The following is a 5,759-nucleotide window of genomic DNA, read 5'->3' as shown; positions in this document are numbered from 1 at the left end:
CATTCTCTACTTTATCCTCCCCATCCTGTATTTTTTTTTCTGTAGGCTCCTTAAGGAGTCTTCATAGTCACTACATAAAGTCTTTAGTATATATATCGTTTTGTTTCTTATCTCCTATATCTCCTCCTTCATCTCCTAATTTATTTCTGTAACTTTCTCACATTACTCTAATCTCACATTTAGTTTAGTGTTTTCTATTATCAATTTGTCTCGTTTTTCCCCATAATACTTGACATCACCTTCATGTATCTTATCTCCCTTTCCACGTTTATCAGCCTCCTCATATTACCTCTTTCCTCTCTAAATCCAGAACAGTCTTTGTCTGTATTATCATTACTCAGTCTTTTCAGGCCAATTGGTGATTCAATAAACCTTTGGTTTTTCAAAACAAGGCATTCGTTTTGGTCCCGTACATTTGGCCACTCCTCCTAGCTCCACCTCTCTCTCCATTTTTTTCCATTCTATACACTATCCAAATCTTATTTATTTTGGAGACAGGACAACCCTATGGCCCCATACACCCTGTACATATGTCTACTGAAGTGCTTCCCCTGGGAGCAGTTTCCGCACGTCTTGGCGGTATGGCGGCACTCTCATGTGTGTGTGTGTGTGTGTGTGTGTGTGTGTAATTCACTGTTTGATCTGCTGCAGTCTCTGACGAGACAGCCAGACGTTACCCTACGGAACGAGCTCAGAGCTCATTATTACCGATCTTGGGATAGGTCTGAGACCAGGCACACACCACACACCGGGACAACAAGGTCACAACTCCTCGATTTACATCCCGTACCTACTCACTGCTAGGTGAACAGGGGCTACACGTGAAAGGAGACACACCCAAATATCTCCACCCGGCCGGGGAATCGAACCCCGGTCCTCTGGCTTGTGAAGCCAGCGCTCTAACCACTGAGCTACCAGTGTGTGTGTGTGTATTTACCTAATTTACCTAATTGTAACATACGGGAAAAGAGCTATGCTCGTGTTGTCCCGTCTCCATATCTATTAATGTCCAGCTTTTTCTTAAAATCATGAATATTCCTTGCGTTGACCACTTCCACGTCTAAACTATTCCATGCTTCCACCCTTCTATGAGGGAAGCTATATTTTTTCACATCTCTCCTATAAGTGGCCATTTTAGTTTTTCCCATGCCCTCTCGACATTCTTCCATTCCACATACACAGATCTTCCCTATCCATTTTTCCATGCCAATCATCACTCTGTATATTGCTATCAGGTCTCCCTTTCTCTTCTGTTTTCCAGGGTTGGAAGTTGCATTCTTTTCAGTCTGTCTTCATAAGTCAAATCTCTTAAGTCAGGCACCATTTTCGTTGCAGCCCTCTGTACTTTCTCTAGTTTCCTTATGTGTTTCTTTAAGTTCGAGCCCACTGTATTGTTGCATATTCAAGCCTCGGTCTTATCATTGCAGTAATTATTTTCTTCATCATTTCTTCATCTAAATATACGGACGCCACTCTTATGTTCCTCAATAAGTTCAATACTTCTCCAATTATTTTGTTTATATGTCTCTCTGGCGATAGGTCATTGGTAATTGTCACCCCAAGGTCTTTTTCTTCATGACTGGTTTTATGTCTTCATTTCCTATCTTGTACATACTCCTGATTCTTCTTTCACTCTTGCCAAACTCTATTTTCTTGCATTTTGTCGTGTTGAACTCCATTTGCCATGTACAGCTCCATTTCCATATTCTGTCCAAGTCTTCCTGGAGTAGTTCGCAATCTTTGTCACATCTCACTTTTCTTAACAATTTTGCATCGTCTGCAAATAGGCTCACATAACTGGACACCCCATCCACCATGTCATTTATGTAGACCGCAAACATTACTGGTGCCAACACTGATCCCTGTGGAACTCCACTCTCCACCAATCCCCATTCTGATGGTCTGTCCTTAATTATTGTTCTCATTTCTCTTCCTACCAAAAGTCTTCCATCCATTTTAGTAAACTGCCATGCACTCCTCCTACCATTTCAAGTTTCCAGATCAGTCTCTGGTGTGGTACCTTATCAAAGGCCTTTTTTAAATCCAGATATATTCCATCAGCCCAACCATCTCTTTCCTGTATTACATCTATCACCCTCGAATAGTAACATATCAGGTTTGTCGTGCATGAACGCCCTTTTCTAAAACCAAATTGACACTCACAAAGTATGTCATTTTTCTCCAAGAAGTCTGTCCATCTATTCTTCACCACCCTCTCACACATCTTAGCTACCACACTTGTAAGTGACACTGGTCTATAGTTCAATGGGTCTCTCTTGTTACCTGATTTATAGATTGGGACAATGTTAGCTCTTTTCCAGTCTTGGGGCACTACACCTTCCCTTAATGAGGCATCAATTACTTCACAAACTTTTTCTGCCAGTTGCTCCCTGCATTCTCTTAAAATCCATCCTGATACCCCATCAGGTCCCACAGCTTTTCTCACTTCTAAACTCCCCATCATGTTCTTGATCTCCTCCACAGTTACTTGAAACTCCTTCATAATCCCTTTCTGTTCCATTACCAGTGGTTTGTCAAAAGCAGTCTCCTTTGTGAATACCTTCCGAAAGCATCCATTCATAGCCTCTGCCATTTCCTGGGATCTTCACTGCATACTCCATTTACTTCTAAACTTTCAATACTTTCTCTATTTTTGATGTTGTTGTTCACATGTCTGTAAAAAGCCTTGGTTGGTCTTTACATTTATCAATTATATCCTTTTCTTGTTTCTTTCTTTCTTCTCTTCTAATCAACACATATTCATTTCTTGCTCTTTTGTAACTTTCCCACTGCTTAATCCGTCTTTTCCTTCTCCACCTCTTCCATGCATCCTCTTTTCTTGTTCTAGCCTTTTCACATCTATCGTTAAACCAGTCCTGCTTTCCAACTTCTCTATGTTGTCTTATTGGTACAAATTTTTCTCACCTTCTTTGTATATTTTTATAAATTCCTTCCACTTTTCATTTGCTCCTTAGCACTCTTGAATTTCATCCAATTTGTCTCTTGAAAGAATTTCTTTAGGTTTCCAAAATCTGTCTTGGCATAATTCCATCTTCCCACTTTATATTCTTCATTTCTTCTAGATTTCTCTTCGTCTATCACCTTGAACTCCAAAACTGCATGATCACTCTTTGCTAAAGGGCACTCCACCCTCATCTCCTCAATGACCATTGGCTCTGTACTGTGTGTGTGTGTGTGTGTGTGTGTAATTCACCTCAGTTGCCTGCTGGTCACCCAGCCAGTCTTCCCCATTACAGAGTGAGCTCAGAGCTCATAGACCGATCTTCGGGTAGGATTGAGACCACAACACACTCCACACACCGGGAATGTGTGTGTGTATGTGTGTGTGTGTGTGGATACTGAGAGTGTGATTCATCATGCTACAGCATTACTTGTACCACAAGCGAATTTTATGCTTGTAACCCGATTTGCTCATAAGGTGAGACACTTGTATCATTCAGCACCACTGTAATAGTATCCTATCCCTGCCATAGTGTGAACAGATAGCCACTCTTTTTTTTTCCTACTGCAAGGATCCTTGTCTTGAAATAATACCGTACGTACTGGATTATAAAGTAACTGGATATGACAAAAACATTTAACGAAAAGTTTAGGTTTTGAACTATTACCGTTGTATAAGATGAACCGCAACATGAAGGGCATGAGTGGGAGTGGGGCTATGTTCCCTCCCTTCAGTGCATTAGTATCATGGCAAATTTCACTATCCCTGTTCTGCACAATTCCAAGTGTTACTGAACTCTGGTGGCAGGAATATGTATTACTTTCTTTTCTTGATGACTACAGTACTAATCATGACATGTTTATTTTCAAAATAAAGCCACCTTTGATTTACTAATGAAACAATTAGCTAACACACAAATATCTTAAAATATAAGGAGTCAAAGGAATTGAAAATCAAGGCTGTAATTGGCTAGCTTAACATAGACAGTATTCATTGGCATCATAGTTTCTGTTAGCTTAATCAGCAACTGATGATTGTTATTATGGCATGGCTGGGTTCGCCGACACATGATGCCATCAATAAATATCCATAGAGAGCAGCTCACCCTGTCATGTAGCCTAGAAATTATATATATATATATATATATATATATATATATATATATATATATATATATATATGTCGGTAAATCCTCGATATAATGGATCTTGATATACCAGATATCGGATATAACATGCAAAAAAATCTCACCGAACCTCGTTTTAACAGATTTTCGTCCGTTATAGCACAGGCGTCGTCCCATGACATGTTGTCGCAGGAACACCATGTGGTGTGCTAAGGGAGCAGGGCCGGCAGGTGGTATAAATACAGGGGATCCTCGTGACTCGACTGTTCGCAGTTCGAATTATCACCAATTCGAACTCAGTTAATTAATACCCAATCCTCAAGGTTCCACCAACTGACTCGCCAATTCGACATTCATAACTTGCGTGCCACCCACCCGGTCAAAATCCGCTGCCACCCCAATTTCGCGGCAAACGTGCCAGGCGGAAGTGTAAACCAATGCTACCCTGTGTCGTCACTTAAGGCGGCGTCACACTAGCACTTTTCCGTCAACTTTTTGTCAACTTTTGTCAACGCTGGTCGTCACACACAAGCTCGCTTCTGCCTTTGTCGCATTTGTCAACTGTAAACAAACATGGCGGCCCCTTCACCCCCAGCAAGCCGTTGCTATTTTTCGTTGCTATTTTTTATCTTTAATGATCTCTATGAGAAACTCTTCAGACAGCTTTGTTCACTCATAAACAACAGAGCTACTCATCTTGGCCAGTTGTTCCTTGGAAGTTCTGCCTTGGAACATCATGGTCCCAGACAAATGAAAATAAACAACTGAACTACTTTTCACTGTTGGCTAAGACAAAAATTACACACACACAGCTTGAGCTTATAAGAAAGTGTGAGGTAGGTATAGCTCACAGTGTCGTTGCAGTGCAAATGGGTGTCCCTAGGTCAACACAGTATCAACAATTTGGAAGAACAGGGACAAGTACCGCAAGACCGCTGCAAGTGTTTTTATTTCCAAAAATGTACTGTACAGCACCCTAATGTGTTTAATAAAAAAGTTAGATATAAATGAAGCCTTTAATAGTACTGGTTTATTCTAAGCTAGTGTTTTATAGAGGTTATAATGATGTTTTGAGGGGGTCTTGGCTGGAGGTTGGTCCCTATCCCCTCTAATTCTTAAGTATCTTATGGGAAAAATTGCTTCACGATTCTAATAAATGCCGATTCGACCGATAAAAAACCGCCCTAACCCCGTCGAATTGTGAGGATCCCTTGTACCAGACAAACTTTGGGATATAACAGATCTGTCCGGTATTTCCATCAGATATAACGGACCCTTGGTTATAACGGATCTTCAGATATAACAATAGAACCCTGTCCCCATATCATCCGTTATATCAATATTTTGCTGTATGTGTATGTATATATATATATATATATATATATATATATATATATATATATATATATATATATATATATATAAGAATGAATTCCAAGGTACTGTGGCACTTAATGTTCACCATGGTGTTGAGGAGTTGTTTTTTATTCTTGGTAGTATATAAGACGACCCCTTAATTTGGGAACCTTAAAAATTTGCCCCAAAAAAACCTTGTCTTATATTTTGGCATATACAGTAAGTGCTATTTCTAACAAAAAACATCAAATAAATTAATCAATTAATAATAACAATAATAATAATGATAATAATAATAATAATAAAATTTATAAA

The sequence above is a fragment of the Portunus trituberculatus genome, chromosome 38, assembly GCF_017591435.1.
Source record: "Portunus trituberculatus isolate SZX2019 chromosome 38, ASM1759143v1, whole genome shotgun sequence".
Lineage (NCBI taxonomy): Eukaryota > Metazoa > Arthropoda > Malacostraca > Decapoda > Portunidae > Portunus > Portunus trituberculatus.
This window is presented reverse-complemented; position numbering follows the sequence as displayed.